Below are 18,508 nucleotides of genomic sequence, written 5' to 3'. Positions count from 1 at the left end.
GTTTATAGTCACATTTCCAGACACCTGTGGGTTTTCTTTCATTTGTACCTCAAACCTGCAAAGTAGAATCTTTCCTGACTTCCATCCTCTTATATTTGCCAGCAATTCTTGGCATTCCTTGGTTTGTAGATACACTACTAATCCACTCTCTGCCTGTGTTGTTACATGGATATCTTCTTGTGTGATTTTACGTTGTCTTCCCTGTGCACTCCTGTTTTTGTGTCCAAATTTCTCCCTCTTATAAGGACACTGGTCATATTGGATTAGGCCCCATCTTAGTGACCTTATCTTTATTACGTGTGCAAAGATCCTATTTCTAAATGAGGTCACATTCAATTATACACAAGTTAGAACTTCAATATATCTCTTTGAAACACAATTCAACCCATAACACAAACCCTCTTGCCTTATGTTAAAAGAAGGAGAAAAAGGCTATAAATATACCTTCGGTCCAGTAACCTTCTCAGAATAATGGAGAGGAACATTTTAATAGGGGGAATATTCTCAATTTCTCTGTAATTATTCTCTCTAGGATTGCTAACAATTTGGGGAATACTGCAAATGGAAATATAGCTATGTATGTGCAGAGATGTTTGAACAAGAATGTCCATGACAGCATCAAATTTTATAATATTAATGAATTATAAACAATTTAAAGAGCCATGAATAGGGAGTTGGTTGGACATATTGCGATTTATCATTCCATAGAATGAAATACTATTTTTGGTCACTTTAATAAATGAAGAAACTTTTTAAAATAATAGTGATATAGCAACAATAATTATAATTATATTAATAGCTGAAATACACTGCTTTCCGATTGCTAGGCAACATATTAAGTGCTTACTGTGCCACATTTAACCCTCACAGTAACTTTATGAGGTAGATCTGTTATCCACATTCTACAGATAGGCAATAGTTAAAAAAATTAAGTAATTTACCTAATTTCACACAGTGCCAGGTAAAGAAGGGAATATGTCTATTCAGATAGTCCAGTTGCAAATCTCATTAGCATTGCCCCTATATCAGTATTGATTGGGTAGATACTATACTACATATTAATTTTAGAATGCAATAACTTGAGGAATATTCCATACAGTGTGTATGGAAATTTTTGGGAAAAATCGTGTGTGTGTGTCTTTAAAAGGTAAACACATGTACATTGGGGAGGTGGAAATGGGGAAAGGAACCCAAATTACTGAGTAACACACACCCCAAAACACCAAAAACTTTGCAAACTATAAGACAGGAAATGAAATTTAATATCCTTCTTTGTCTTGTCAGGGAAAAAAAAATAGATACTCTCCGAAAGAAGTGAAAAGACAGTCTTGAAGATAAAAGTTTGGAAATAAATGGTTTATTTGCACACAACTCATTTTTCTACTCTGCAGTTATGGAAGGGTTTCCCCAATCTGATCACTTTGGTGTGTGACAGATCTGCTGTCACAACTTACTTCTACAGAAATGACATTTGTTTCTGAACAGGAGGCAGAGAGCAACATTGAGATGCAGGATTGGTAATAGCTAGTTTAGAAGAGTGGAGAGAATTTTTTGATCTGCCAGGGAAAAGAATCATGGGGTGGGGGAGGGCGTGTTTTTGGTCCTCTTTCTAACATAGAGAGGGCTGACTTGGAGGGATTTATGGCCCTAGCCTCACAGAGAAAATAGTATTCACAACTCAAAGTGCTTATTAAGCGGCTGAAGTAAAAAGGGCTTGGGAACTCCTCACATGAGGCGGCGGGAGGATCCTGACAGTAACCATTAGTGAATGGATGTAAGTATTCAGCTGCTGGGAAGCAACTGAATCTTTAAAAAGAGGTTCATTATTAGAGCCCAGCAGTTTTGACACACCGCAATCAAGCTGTAAAGAAATAGCAGAGTGGGGGATAAGCTTGTCAAAAGAATAAAAACCAAGTACACTCAGGTAGAGCAGGGATACAAGGTTTTGGAAAGAGAAAAACAAATTAACCTAACTAATTTCTGACATCATTGTTTTCACTTGTTTCACATTGTTTTCATCTATTTGAGATGAATAAATATTAGATAAATTAAATCTTTTCTTAGAAGGCTAAACATAAAACATTGTTTCACATTGTTTTCATCTATTTGAGATGAATAAATATTAGATAAATTAAATCTTTTCTTAGAAGGCTAAACATAAAACTACTTATAGGAATCAAAATAATCCAAAGAGAATCACTCCCAAATTGGGGATGAGGAAGTGAATCCCTGTGGAAATATGAAGTAATGTAATATTCTCAGAGTGAATTTTTTATCCTGGGTAATCAATTGTGCTATTTTAGGTAAGATATGTTTGATGTCTAATGGTTCAATTTAAACTTCTACTTCTGACTATGGAAATAAAGGCATTAATATATAGCTGAGCTCTTATGGTTGACACCAACTCATAATAATCATTAAAGCTTACTGAGTGATTACAATGTGACAAGGAATATTCTAAGCAATTTTTTTTTTCACATCCATTCATGTATTCCTCACCAGAGCCTAAAGGTAAGAACCATTGTTAGCTCCTGTTTGAAGAGGAAATACTGAGACACAAGTTAGTCAAGCTATTTACGCAAGATCTCACAGCTAGTACATATTAGAGCCAAGATTCTGACCTGGGCAGTCTGGCCCCAGAATCTGCATTCTGAGCCACTACACTGGATAGCCCCACTATCTGATAGGTAGTTCATAATTAGGTGTTACTGGCATATGCTCATCTCCCTTTAATAGCCACATACTAAAAATAGCTTTAAAATAAATAACTATGGTAGTTTAAAAACACATGGACAAAATCTTTGATACTTTTCTTTCAAGAGGTAGAGCCTAATCACATCCACTAGAGTTGGGGTCCCCAACCTCTGAGCCGAGGACTGGTACCAGTGTGTGGACTATCAGGAACTGGGTTGCACAGCAGGAGTTTTGAGATAATTATTGTGGAGCAATCAGTAACTAATACAGTACCTCTGAAAAAAGTATTTTAAAGTCATTTGACATGTTTAGTTATAAAATTTATAAGACAAATTAGATAAGTTACTTGTTCATAAACTAAAATCTGTGAACTCATAGATTTTACTTTACACAACAAATCAAAATGCTCTGAAAACTCAGAAGTATACATTTATAGAAGGAGGCATGATCAGTCATATTTGATTACAAATTGCTCATTCAAAATCACTTAGAAAGGAATTTTGAAGACAAATTCTGGTGGACTTTTATCTTTTAGGTTTCAATGTGGTTTTAATTTCTTCCCTGTAAAAAAAAAAGGAGTTCTTTTTTGTTTTTCCAGTCACACATAACTCTACTAGGATGAAGATTCTGCACATTAATTCACAGCAATAAGGTGGTAGGTGAACAGCTTAATTAGTTATTTACAGTGTTTGTACTCACCTGCACGATTTTCTAAGATAGTCTATTGGGAGCTGCTTGCTTAGTGTTACTTACAATTTCTCTTTCTCTCAGGAAATAAAGCATTATACAAACTTTGAATTACCTTTACAGCTACACTAAACTGTATCCTTCAGGGACAATTGTCTTAATCCTTACTTTAGAGCTAAAGGTTGATTTACTCATGAAATATATGCCTCAGATGGGGAACATGAGACAAAGATTTCTCCATTTTCACAAGACACTCGGTTGCCTAAACATAAAATTAACAACCTTAAACATTTCAGTAGTGCTGGATCCCAGGTCTCTGAACCTTAGTATCTGAAGCGCTTGGCATGTAAAAAAGATACCCCAGGAGTTATTTCTTGACCTTTCAATAAATTATTTTTTGTTTTCCCACAATCCTGTGAGAGTAGCTTCTGTTACCCTATCACTTTTGGAAGACAGAAAACTGAGTCATGAGAAGTTGTTTTACCCAAGGACAGATAACTCATAAGTAGAAGATTATAGATTTAAAGAGAAATTTTCTTGTCAAAATTCCCTGAGACTTCCATTATACCTATTGGGAAAATCACTCTTTTTGAAGAGCTTTTTTACATTAAGAGAACTACTTTCTTTCTCATCTGCCATCTTGCCCCCGTAATATGCTGAAATAAAAAAAAAAAATGAAAACAAACAAAAAAAGAGAGAACTACTTTGTTAAAAGTTCTTATACATTTCAAATGTCCGTAGATGCTTGTATATGTATTCTTTTAGCTCCACGGAGCCAGTCCCACTTGCTGGACTGAGAGGAAGAAGACCTTCAGGCTCTGATCCCTCATTGGCTTTCTGGGCAACCCACTGACCCTCTCTGCAACTCCATGTTCTTCATCTGTAAAATCAGGATGCCAATAAGTGCTGCGCTTCCTCACAGGGCTGTGATGAGGGACAATGGATAAAAATTCTTAAAAGGTCTTTGAAAATTTGGCATGCCGCATACATTTAAAACTCTAACTTCTCATTAAACTTTCTTGTTCTTTACCTAATGTTGCTGTGGCTTACATGATTTTGTACTCTAAAAAAAAGCTGAATTTCTTTTCAAAGAAAGTGTTACTTTCTTATAATTTAACTGATTATGAAGTGTGTCAATTGAACAAATGTATTAAGGAGTACTGCACTTAAATATCATCATCATCATAAGAAACATTATGGTGACATTAAAACGCAAGCCCATTTCTATGTTATCTTGATGTGTTCCTCTTATTAAAATACTTTTGTAATAGGTGTCAAATTAACACATATCTAGGTTGTTCCTATGATAACAAGGTGTGTTGCTTGAGCAGAATACCAGGTTATAATCTGTCGCACCGCACTTGCCTGCAAGGACGACGCAACAATCCGGAGTTCTTCCAACAGTGGTTTATTGGAGCAAACAGCTTAGTTACATGGCAAGAGACCTCGAACAGGAAGCGTTGTAAGCTTATATGCTAGTGCAAGTAGTCGTGGCAAACGGTGGTTGGTGAGTGACTCCGGCACTACACCCAATGGCGGTCTTTCTGGGTGCCTCCGTCACCTGTAGTCAAAGGCCGCGCCTCACAATAATCTCTTACTAATTACTTCTAAGGACTAATGTAATAGCCACCCAGTGCTGTCATGTTTTTCACACTTATCCTGCTTGGCAAATAACTTATCTGTAGTGCTAGGAATGCTACGGAAGTTCACCTGTTGTTAAGCCTAAGGAGACCTTAATTAAAGTCAGCTGAGTGTATCTACATGTCTTTGACACTGAAGGAAGTAAACTGGTGAGTTCTCTTTGGAGACTGTATGCTGCTTCTCACAGCTATTGCAGTATTGACTTTTCCTAATTTTCAAAGAAGCCACCAATGTTTTCTTTAGAAGGTCTGTCCATAGTAATCTTTCTCTCAGTGAACTAAGAAGCCCAAGAGGTTTGGAGGGAAAAAATTAAACAGACATAAGTAGTCTTTGGAGGCTTCATCTTAAGCTGTACTTTATTTTTGTATTCCCTTTTCTCCTTTCCTTTGAAACACAGCAAAAGATTAAATTTAAATTACCCATCCTCAGATGTGACTGTTCTGTGGAGTGAATTTGAGCACTGGGTAGAGTGGGAGTAAGGTGACCAGTGGGGAGACTCCTGAAGTCATCTGGATGGGGTTGATGGAGGCTTGTCCTGGACTGCAGGGTGTCCTCAAGCTGTTTGTATGTCAGGTTTATCTCTTACAGAATGCAAGCAAACTTGCAAGGCATTTTATCTTCCTGAAATGAAAGGATTAACTGTTATTTCTTAATGTTTATGTAGTAGATAGACACTAGTTTGCTAACAAATATGAATTAGGGACCTAATGGGTGTTAGGTATTGTGCTAATTGCTAGCGATACAGTAGTGAAAAGAAAAACAGATACTTTCCTGTCTTTATGGAGCTTATGCATTTATAGGGGAGACAGATATTAGACAATTAAACAAACTAATAACCGCAAAATCAGTAGTTGTGGATTAAGTGCTTTCAAGGAAAAGAACAGGTAAAATAACCTAAGGAGTCTATTCAAGAATGAGTTCTCAACAAAGCCTTCTTTGAAAGAAATGATAGTTGATATGAACTTAGAAAGTTAGAAGGAACAGTCCAGAAAAGAAAAGAGCATGTGCAAAAAGTAAAAGGTGGCAAGGAGCTCAGTGTGTTCAAGGAAGAAAAAGTAGGTCAGTGAGTCTTGAGCACAGTGAATTCACGGAAGAAGAGCAAGAAATGAATATGCAGAGTCAAGCTAGACCCAGATGACACAGGGACTAGGAGATAATGATAAGGAAGTTGGATTTTTATATAAATTGCAATGGGAATTCATTAAAAGATTTTGAATATGATCTTATTTGAGTTTTGAAAAGATCACTCTGGCTTCTTTAGAGAGTGGATTTTTGCACAACAGTCATAACAAGGTTATTGAAGGTGTCTCCATACAGTATGATGATGACTTGTATGGGAGTTATGGTAGTGATCATGGCGAGAAGAGAAAGAACATATTTTAGAACAAAATGAGTATATTTGGTATACTTAGCACATGGATATTAAATTTCTGGCTTTAAAAATTGGATGTTCTGACTATCAGAACTATTCAGGAGGATTGGAGAAGAACTATTGTGTATGGGTAGGGGCAAAGTTTAAGGATTAAACATTCAGTTTTGCACATGTTGAATATATGGTGCCTTGGGGGCACCTATGTGGAAATTTCAAAGGCAAATTTGAAATACAAGTTTGGGATTCATGTAGGAATTGGCACAACAGGTAAATTTGGGAGTCATGTCATAGAGATGCTGTAAAACTTAATAAAAAGTAATAATATCTTTTTTTTTTAATACAATGACTTTTGTTCATTTGGGTAGATGCCCAATAATGGAATTGCTGGATCGAATGGTAGGTCTACTTGAATCTGTTTAAGGTATCTCCATATTGCTTTCCATAGAGGTTGCACTAGTTTGCAGTCCCACCAGCAGTGTATGAGTGTTCCTATCTCTCCGCATCCACACCAACATTTATTGTTTTGGGACTTTATGATAGAGGCCATTCTCACTGGAGTTAGGTGATATCTCATTGTGGGTTTGATTTGCATTTCCCTGATGATTAGAGATGTTGAGCATGTTTTCATATATTTGTTAGCCAATCTTTTATCTTCTTTTGAAAAGTTTCATGTCCTTTGCCCACTTTTCGATAGGGTTGTTTGATTTTTCCTTACTTTTTTTCCTGAGTTCTAAATAGATTCTTGTTATCAGTCCTTTATCTGATGTGTAGCATGCACAATTCACAATGGCAAAGATGTGGAAACAACCCAAATGCCCATCAATACATGAGTGGATTAATAAAATGTGGTGTATGTATACCATGGAGTATTACTCAGCTATAAGAAATAACGGCGATATAGAATCTCTTTTGTTCTCCTGGAGAGGGTTGGAACCCATTCTGTTAAGTGAAGTATCCCAAGAATGGAAAAATAAGCACCACATGTACTCACCAGCAAATTGGTTTCCCTGATCATCACCTAAGTGCACATTTGGAAATAACACCAATTGGGTGGGGTGGGGGGAGGGGATGGGTATATACCTACATAATAAGTGCGATGTGCACTGTCTGGAGAATGGACACGCTTGAAGCTCTGACTCGGGGGTATGGGGGGGCATGGGCAATATACATAACTTGAACTTTTGTACCCCCATAATAAGCTGAAATAAAAAATAAATAAATAAATAGTGCAAAAAAAGTAATAATATCATGTGGGAAATAATACAGAGAGAAGAGAAAAGATGCAGAATATAGTTCTGAATACATTAAAAATTTTGGTCCTATAAGGAGAATGATAGGTTAGCAAAACAATCCAAGAAGGAGCACACAAAGGAAGGACACAGACTAGGAGAGTGTGGTTATATAATTAAGGAAAAAATGTCTAATAAATTGTGTCAAATACTAGGACAAGCTCTAGAAAAATTAAGCACTAAAAATATCCATTACGTTTGTCAGAACAGTGGATATTTTTGCCCTTGGCCAGATCTGTTACAGTGGATTTGTAAGGACAGAAGCAACATGAAGGTAAAAAAGTGAAGAGAGCAGGGGTCAGACATTGAAATGGTACATAAACTGCTCAAAAAGCAAGAGGAAGATTCAGAGTGGAAGAAGAAATTTCCTGCATCTGTCTCTCTCCCCCTTTATCATGATTTAGTCAAACAAAAGGAAGAGTAGAGGAGGTCTCAGAAAAAGAAAAGCAAAGCAGCTCTTCTAGCCTCACAAAAGCTATTTAAGTTTATTGCAAGGGAGGAACAGAAAGAAGCAAGCAGCCCAGGAAAAGCAGCTGAGACACAATTTTTAAGTCTAGAAAGAAAACAAATCGATTTAAAGCCAGACCCTTACCTCGATCTATTTACGGTTCAACTACCAATCACAGGTTAAAAGAAGAAGAGCTCTGTGGAAACATTAAGACACGGCTGAGAGCCCAAGAGCTTTCACAGAATTCGTTTCCTCTGCCTTCTAGGCCAGCTTGCCTACTCAGGAACCCCAAGTGTCTGGAAGAGGCTGTAAAATTGAAGTGTAAACACAAGGTTAAGTGCCGGACTTCTGATTTTGAAGACCTTCCTGAGAGATATCAGAAAGACCTTCCAGAACACAAGTGTCCAACACTCTTAACAGTCTGTAAACCATTTGATCTTCATGCATCTTCACGTGCATCTACTAAAAGAGAAAAAATTTTGGCAGACATTGAAGCAGATGAAGAAAAAGAAACACATCGGTCTTATTTGTTTCCAAGGCGTAAGTCACCAGCAAGAAGTGCAAGTGCAAAGCCTTTGCTCTGCAGCTGCAACACCCCAGTGCCCACAGTATCTTCCAGAGGACACAAGTAAGCCATAAGAATGAGTGAAAAGGAAAGGATGAGAGAATATCGACGAGAACTAGAAGAAAGAGAAGAAAAATTAAAAAACAGGCCACTGCTATTTGAAAGAGAGTCGCTCAGAAAAATGCAAGAATGGCAGCAGAAAAGCATTATTCTAACACCTTAAAAGCACTGGGAACATCTCATGAGTTTGTTTCAAAGAAAGGCCGAAGTGGAAAAGTATTTGAGTGCCTCAGCAATCAAGAGATGAAAAGTTTCACTGATGATAAAGAAAGCCTTAATGAAGAAGAAAAATTAGAAGAAAGAGAGAATGAGGAAGAATATATTTTGTTGATACCAACAGCCAGGATTCTTGCAAGGGAAAAGATGAAGCAAGTGGAGAAGAGAAATCTGTTGAAAAATGAAACTGAATCACCAAGGTCTCCTCTCTATGGCCTTGCTGTTGTTTGCCTGGGGAGGGGAGTCAGCAGCCACATTTGTTATGTTAAGAACATCTAGGGGACACGTCCTCAATATGCAGGGCAATTGATTGAGCAAAGTCATTTGTAGCCTGAAAGCTGAATCCTGCTTATTGGTCCTTTGGTCAGTTAAAATAAGGCTTTGCTTATTCGGTTGTTTTGATCATTATGTGTGGTCTGTTTGCAACTATCATCTTACTTGTATTTTTAAAAAGTGTTTGAAAATCACAGCTGTCACAAACTGATTAGTTACAAAAATACACATCATTATTTTTGGTGGAAAAAAATGGCTTAAGTATTCAGAGCAGAGAGAAGTATTGGCCTTTGGTGATTTCTTTTTTAAAAATTCTCTGGAAATCATGAATCAATAAATAGTTTTAAATATTAAAAAAAAAACCTTTACAATGTTAAATTGGATTTCATTGAACTCATGAGGTAATTTGTCTTAGCAAATACGTATTTCTTGAACTGTACTCACATAAAGAAACTAGAGATTATTAGAGATATTTTTGTTTCTATATCTGAGCCAGGTAATACATAAATAAACCTAGAAAATTTTGTTATACTAGAGAGAAAGCTGCCAAGACTATTGGAGTCACTTCCAAAAGACCCAGGGACCAGTTTAAAAAGACTTTCACTGGCCAAAGATGGTATAATTTGAGCATCAATAAGAAAATAACTGAGATAGATTAAAACATATAAAATATACTTCAATCCAGGAGTCTATAATAAAATTTTATAAAAATCTCTACTTGTGACTTATGTAGTATGCTAAGGAAAGATCTCTGAAAACTGGTAAATAAAAGAAATGAATCAAGCATTTATTCAGCCTCTCATGAATGAACTCTATATCAAGATAACAAGCAATTGATGAGGTGAGGTTTGATTTTATATAGAATAATTTCAGCTAATAAATGAGGAAAGAATTATAGAAATTAGAATACCAATATTTTGAAATCCTATGAAATAATCCATCTAGTCACTGAAATATTATTGGCTGTTAATATATCAAAGAGAGAGACAATTAGATATAAATCTCTTGAAAAAAGTGTACACAGGGCTGATGTAGTTTTGCCAAGAATTTGAAACTGAATCTGAATAAGAATCTATTTCTAACTATCAGGTTAGAAGAAAGACAGGGGCAAAGGGACATGTTAAATAATTTCATGGGGTTAAAATCAACACAGTCTGGAATGTGGGAAACTGTAGAAAAAATGGCCTACTTTCTTTAACACATAACTTACAAGGACACTTAGGGAAATTAAAAGAGACTTAAGAATCATTTCTACCAATTGCAATGCATGGCCTTTATTTTATTTCTGATCTGAAAAAACTGGAAAAGAATAATGGGACAATTGGGAAAATATGAACTATGTTTACTATACTAATACACCTGGTGATATTAAAATCTTATTAATTTTATTTCGTAATTATATTTTAAAAAGAGAGTTATCACCTTAAATACACACACACTGTGCTAACTAGCTACCAGTATTTCCTTCAGTGATCTTTGCCTCCTAGTATTCACAGTCTTGTGTAGTCCCCTACCACATTGGGTCATGGTACAACAGAAGTGATGATATGTGACTTCTGAGGTTTTGTCATAAAAACCATTGCACTTTCTATTTTGACTTGCAACATTTGCTATGGAGGAAGCCAGACAGTGTACCATGAATATACTCAATCTGTCCAATTAAAAGCACCACAGAGGAAAGAATTGAGAACCCTGACCAATACCCAGCACCAACTTGTTGTCTACATGAGTGAGCCAATTCAGAGGTATAGGGATAACAAATAGCCATCAGGTGTTAATTGTTGAAACTGGGTAATTCATTGTGCCATTTTCTCTACTTTTGAATATATTTCAAAATTTTCGTAATAAGATCACTAAAGACTTTGCTGACTCAAAGTCGCAAGGGCATGATTTTTTTTCAATAGATTGCACTAAACTATTTAAAATATAATTCATATTGTATATAGTAAATAAATTATTTATAAATTCTGAAATGTCAGTAGGAACTATAGTTGGAAGCTTTGGTTGAGGACTATATTTCTTAGGGACAGCAAGGCTTATATCTAAGCTGTCAGTAACCATTCTGAGAAATATTACCTGGACTAATGCTAAAGAAAAATTATGGAGCTAATGGTTTACTTATCATTATTCTCAAATAATTTAAAATGATGAACTTGAAAAGTATATTACCTTACTACCTCTAAGGTAAAAATCACAGAAATTTATCAATTAATTAATTTATCAAAAGCCTCAGAGATTATCTAGTGTATGGGCCCTCTTCTACCATTAAATCCTTTTTTTTTTGACATCTCCACATAGAAATTTTATACCCAATATTTCCTAACTGTAGATGCAATCAGATATTTTTATTGCTACATAGCAATTGCAGCACACACCTATTTAAAAGCTAAACAGTATAAAGAGAATTTTGCTGGTGAATCCCACTTTAATGGCTGACAATTTTTAAAAAATGTTAGTAAAGTATAAAAAAATTGAACATAAATCTGTTTGGAGGGAGGTGATATCAAGATATCTTATATTTTTAACCTTCTTTGAAGTTTCCAAGAAAGATAATAATGATGATAAACTAGTGGTTTTATTGAGTCTCAGAAAACTTGAGAATTTCGCACACTAAAGGTTATTAAATAGATAAAGAAAAAAGTCATGAGAGACTGCTTAATTATGTATAAAGAGCTGCCTTAGGATCAAAAGGAAAGAAAATTTTCTTCTCAACAGAAGTTTATATCTATTTATATCTATCTACCTTCTATCTATGTCATCATCTATCTCTCTACCTCTCATCTATCTAGTTCTGCAATGCTTATAAATTCACAGCCCGTGGTTTCTGGTCCCAGAATGGGGTTCTCTTTAAAGCACAGCCCAAGAGAAATTACCAACTTCACAAGTTTGTATCACATCCTTTAAGGTGACCCAAGTACATAGTCAACAGTAACTCTTAATAACCCTGCTCTCACTAAATTCCTAACACTGCGAGACTCTTGGTACTCTTGACTCTTCTACCTCTAAATAATTCCTTGTCCCTACTACCTTGATTCTTCAATGTTTCCTTCCTGCATGAGTCATTACACTATGTGAAATTATCCCTACTCCTCTTTGCCCCCACTTCCTCTTGGAGATGCCTAAGTGATTAGAATTCTTTCTTTTTGTTTACTTTTGTTGTAGGAAAATTGTTTACTCAGTTTTCATTGTTTTTCTCAGAGAATGGAGGATGAGCAAGAGGATAGGGAGACAATGCCAATATAATCTCTGCAAAATACAAAGGAGCGTCACTCAGATCCTCCTTCAAGGAAGGACTTGCTCAGCACAGGGGAGTTTGGTCAGCAGATTGCTCCAGCTTCAGGGTCTGCCTCAACTGCAGAGAACTGTCTCACTTGAGGACATGTCTTCAGTCAGTTACTGATCGAGGTAGGGACATAAAGGCCAGCCCATTTTGGCCTAAAGCAGGACAACTCTTACGGGCAATTTTCATTCCAGAACTTCTCACCAAGTTGACTGAGGTTGTGGGACCTGCATTGCAGTTTGACTTATCCCTCTTTCCAATCTTGCTGCCATCCTCTAACTTTCATAAGCATCTTTCACTCCAAGATGGGGGTGTCTGCTTTCAGAGAGCTCAACATACAACAGTGTATGTGTAGAGGGTGACTTCTTGCAAATGCTAACAATTTTTTTTTTTTGCTTCTTCACGTTAATAAAACATATGGAAAGTTGAAAATAAGAAAATAATAAAAATCATATTGATATTTGGTATATTTCTAGTTTGTCTTTTTCCCTTTGTATATTTGGTTTACATATTGGAGATTATATTGGAAATGGACATGAATATATGATTGTCTATCCTCATTTATCACCTAAAATTATAAGATAAATGTTTAACACATTTATCACACACTTGGATGTAAAGGTTCTAACTGTGGAAAATTCCAAATGCTGAGTCCAATCTTCTTTAACACTTTATAAGAAATCAGGAGGAAGGAATACAGTGTAAGATATAAACCTGGTTGACAGAGCCCTTCCTTAAGTGTACATAATGCATTAGGAGATTTCAGGCAGATAAATACTAGAAGAAAAAGTGAGAGAAGAATTTCATTGAGACAAATGTAAAGTGATGCACCTGGAGATAACAGCTTCTAATTTCTCTGCCTAGCAGTCAGAGTGATCTAGTTAAAATGAGATCCGATCACATCGATTGGCTGCCCTAAGTCCTCCAATGCCTCCAATGTCATTTGGAGTAAATTCCAATATCCTTACAGCTGCCTACAAGACCCTCCATGATCTGGCTTCTGGTTACTTCTTGGATCTCATCTCTTCCTACTTTCCCCTTCTCATGCTGCACCACATCCTCTGACCTTGCTGATTGTCGATTAGGCATGCACATTCCCACTGCTGGACCTTTGCACCGGCTGTTTCCTTTGAGCAGTACGTTCTCTCGTATCTACGTGGTTTCTCATTTATATCTCATCATTGAGGCTTTCCCGAACAATCCTATTTGAAATTGTTAGCCCACCCAGCCACTCCCCATTCCACTTCCCACCACATATTTTCAGTGCCGCCAGCTACCCTCTCACATCCTACTTGCTTTCTTTATGTATTCTGATTATTTTCTAGCTCCACCAATAGAATATGAAAGCAGGTAATTTTGTCTGTAATTGCTGTATCCTAGCCCCTAAACACAATGTCTGACAGACACATAGTAGGTATCCAACAAATATTTTTGGATGAATGAATAATTTCACATTATTAGTTTCAAAAATGCAATATGATCCATTTGTCTTCAGAAGTTTTAAATGGCAACAGAATAAATTCCTGCAAATGAGGGTGAACTCTGGCCAATAAATATCAGAGAGAGGAATATTCTGATTTCTATACAGATACCTTCTTTGTTGATGTGATTTATAGAGGCAATCCACAGAGTGTCTACATGTAGAAATTAAATAATAAAGCAGTTTTTTATATAAAATACTATAATATAAACCACCCTTCTTAAGGACATTCACATTTTTCAAAGAAATTCCACATAAATAAATTCATTAAAACTTTCATTTAAAGGAAGTTTGTTAATATGCCCTGATTGCCCAAGTGTCCTTGTGCTAGAAAGGATGTAAAACAACTTTCTAGGGAGAAACTTTGTAACCTCCAAGAAAAGGTGAGAATCTCTAATCAGGAATTCAGTCTTCTTAGGCTTCCCAGTTTTCCCTAGAGATAAGTAATATTATATCTAGGTTGATTGTCTTTAAAGTCTATAAACTTGTATTTAACTAGTTACTCAAAATAGATGCATTATATATTAATATTTTCTCTAATATAATATAAATCTTTACCAACAGATTTTTTTTTTTTTGAGACAGAGTCTCACTCTGTTGCCCAGGCTAGAGTGCGGTGGTGTCAGCCTAGCTCACAGCAACCTCAAACTCCTGGGCTTAAGCAATCCTCCTGCCTCAGCCTCCCAAGTGGCTGGGACTACAGGCATGCACCACCATGCCCGGCTAATTTTTTCTATATATTTTTAGTTGGCCCTCTAATTTCTTTCTATTTTTAGTAGAGATGGGGTCTCACTCTTGCTCAAGCTGGTCTCTAACTCCTGACCTTGAGTGATCCACCTGCCTCGGCTTCCTAGAATGCTAGGATTACAGGTGTGAGCCACCGCGCCCAGCCCAACAGATGTTTATCAAAACTGAGCAAGGCAAAAGATCTCTTGGAGAATAGACTCAGTTTTTGGATGAATGAATAACTTTGCACTATTAGTTTAAAAAAATGTGACCATGGCTCATTTGTCTTTAGAAGTATTAAATAGTAACAATCTAAATTCCTACAGATGAGGTTGAACTCTGGTCAATAAATATTACAGAGATGAATAGTCTAATTTCTAGACAGGTGCTTTCTTTTTGATGTGATTCTGATGTGATTTATCAGCTTCAGTTGGATGTTTTAAAGTGCATTCTTCAAACAAGCTGTGTCAGCAGGGGGCCGACTGCCATGGTAACATCATATTGCTCTCTCTCCTGCCCACTACCCTGCCGCCCCAACCCCTCTGTTGAAGGATGTTTAGCTTAGCAGCACTATGAAACTTTGTTTGAAGGATGTTGCTGAGGGAAAGCTCTCTTATACTAAGAATAGATGTATGTCTCATGAGTCACTGATTCTCTTTTATTTTATGGACACTGAGAAGTAATGGATCTAGCTTTCTATGACATCAGTAGGTGCTAGGAAGCTAGTTTGGTAAGCACATTTGCTAGAGTATCAGAGGTTGGCCAGGAATACAGAAGACATTCCAGTTATTCCAGACAGTTAGGATTTTAATACAGAGAATTAGTGCCTTACACAGCTAGTGGTGTGCTTTATGCATAAGGCTATTAGAGTTAGGTGATATACCGGAGTTCACCTGGAAGCATTGATAAATCTCATTCATCTCTGCAGCTTCTAGTCTTAGCTGGTTTCTAAAGCAGATGATTCTCAAAACCTTGTCTCTTGCTCGGGAGTCTACCTGTAATTGCCTCCCATGGCTGTTAATGGCATCTCCTTCTCTTCTACCTTGCACATGTCATACAGGGAAAGGTATCCTGCCCAATGGACAAGCACAGAACACCTACAAGTTCTTGGTGACATGTAAATTCAGTAGTTTATGAGAACACATATGGCAAGAGTATGCCATTAGAAGGACCATCTGTGTCAAATCTGAAGAACTCACTGCCTTCTCTATCCAGTCAATTCCGTATAGGATTAGACTACGCACCACAGTTATTCTCCTGGGACATGGAGCTGCCAGAGGAGTTAATCTCACTCACAGAAACAGGCTGTGATTAGCACATATAGATTACCTTATTACTTCAATATTTTTAATTTTTTATATATTTTTGGTTGTAGCTGGTGCTTCAGTAAATTTTTGTATACAGTCCAGAACTGTGGCTGATCCTTACTTGACCCTTTCCAACATCAGCAACTGTGCTATATAATTCTAACATTGCAAAGCAATATTTTTATTCATTTCCTTACAAGAAAGCTTTATTGTATGTCTCCAAATAAGCAATTCCTTTTGGCAATTTAGCACAAAACTACAGGAGGCTAAACCAGGGGAAAAAAGTTTTGATGAGCATCTCTCCAATTAAAAGTTTAGAGGAAATTTGTGATGCATGCATAGCAAAGATTCCCTTATTCTCTGACCAATTTTACAACCCTATTGTTTTGCTTCTAAAATTAATTTGTGCTCTCTTATTTCATTTATATATCATTGTAAGGCACCTCATATTCTTCCTGGGACAAAAGTAATAAATGTACAAATAAACACAAACATCTTTCATTTACTTGAAAATAAATGGGATTTTATTTTAAGCAATTTCTGCTTTTTTAGGGATCATTTCAGATTAACCTGCTGTGAGGAGAGCAGGGGAAATTTTTTCTTACTTTTTCCTGAGATAAATTTTATTTAATCCCTTGCTGGCTAGGTATGAAGTCCAAGCTGACTGCTATGAATGTTTATTATTAGAATTTTAAAAAAAGAAAATGTTTCAAAAAAGTGAATAGGGTGCTGGTTTTGCTTGAGTGCCGAGGCCTGAGAACTTTGCCAGCAGCACAGGTTTTATGAAGCTGTTTGAAAGAGTGGGATTCTAGGACTGTGTTTCTAAAGAACACCAATAACTGAGTGGTATCTCAGGGGACTCAGTATAACTGCTGGGGCAGAGGTAGGTGGTGGAACAATGGCAGACCAAGAAGTTAGAAATCCTAGATTCTAGGCTTTGTCAGCAGTAGTCTAATCTCTGTTCACCCTTGTAAACACTCATTTGTAAATTATTTAATTATAACAAATTCATTAATAGGAGTAAAATGAAGATATTCCTATGCTACCCTCCTCAAAGAGTTTCTGGATAAGATGAAATGTATGATGGAGAGGGTGTATGAATAGTAAAAACTAATTTGAATTCTGACACTATCCCCAACTAATTATGACATTGGAGAAATTATTCGGCCTAGAAATCAACTGCTCTTTCTAAAACCAATTAAATTTCATATCCTAGTTAGTAATAGACTGTAAGACCTACCTTCCCAAGTTGTTATGAGGATTAAATGAGTTGATGCATTGAAAGAGCTTTGGAAACTGCAAACTCTATATACATTGTTTGTTCCAGTTCAGTAAGTAGCCAGGCTAGAAGGCAGAGAGAAACTGAGATGCTTTGTGTAGACAAAACTTTGAGAATTTATTGGCATGGTAACTTGAATTCACAGAGAGGGAAGTGGCATTCACAAGATTTCTCCAACAAAGCAATTTAACCAAAATAGATGCCAACACATAATACATTTAGTGCCACCTGCCAAAGCAAAGCTCAGCCCAGCAGGCCACCAATTAGGCTCTGTTAGCATTCTCATGACCTTATTGAATTGGGTTGACAAGTTCTTGAGTATATTGGCACATTATAAATAAATTTTATATTAGTGCCCATGAACAGTTAACGAAGGAAATAATTTTACTATTTGGATTATAAGAACTTTACATCCCCAACGTTAATAAAAATAATAATATTTATGTATTTCCCTAGACACATGTGCATGTGTTTACATACATAGATAAGCAATCTGTATAATTTATCAAATTGGAATTGTACTATATACAGTAGATATTACTAGTGACAGCAATATCTCATTCTCTTTCTACATGAAAGACTGAACTTTTCAGCTGTTTTATAGTCCATGAAATGTAACTGTAGGCTGGAAGAAGCAAAATGCTTATGATTCTTTAGTCTCTCATTTTTCCCCTCTTAGGAAGAAAGTTAGTGTTGAGGTGGTCAAACCTGGAACACTGAATTAAGGCACAGAAGTTAGATGCCCTGGGGGATTGTCCAGGCCAGTAATGAACTTTGCATGAGCAGCAATAAATTTAAGTTATACCAAATAATGAAGATTTTGGAGTTGGTGTTACTGAAACATATCCTAGCCTATCTGGATTGATTGATAAATTGATAATGTGTATAATTTATCAAAGTGGAATTAGAATGTTATCTTGTTTTCTCTTAAAATATATGACAACAATATTTCCTTGCTGGTTAAAAAGTTTGTCTATATAAGTTTAATGCTGTTAATTTTATGTATCAACATTTACTCAATAAATCCTGTACATTATATATTTAATTTATTAATTTTGACTTTAATTATTTGCATATCCCTCAGTAATATCTTTAAAATAGATTAATTCATGTGGATTTGTGCTAATTTATATTCCAATTGTCAGTACAGTACAGAAAAATTTCTACTTCTTTACACTCTTGCCATAATTG

At 36.1% G+C, this 18,508-nt stretch overlaps 1 pseudogene; it reads left to right on the top strand.

The window, feature by feature from the left end:
- The window catches only part of LOC123640538, a 194,523-nt pseudogene extending 185,366 nt beyond the window's left edge, over positions 1-9,157 (top strand).
- The last annotated feature ends 9,351 nt before the right edge of the window (positions 9,158-18,508 follow it).

This window comes from Lemur catta, chromosome 6 (genome assembly GCF_020740605.2).
Source record: "Lemur catta isolate mLemCat1 chromosome 6, mLemCat1.pri, whole genome shotgun sequence".
Classification (NCBI taxonomy): Eukaryota; Metazoa; Chordata; class Mammalia; order Primates; family Lemuridae; genus Lemur; species Lemur catta.
This window is presented reverse-complemented; position numbering and strand designations above follow the sequence as displayed.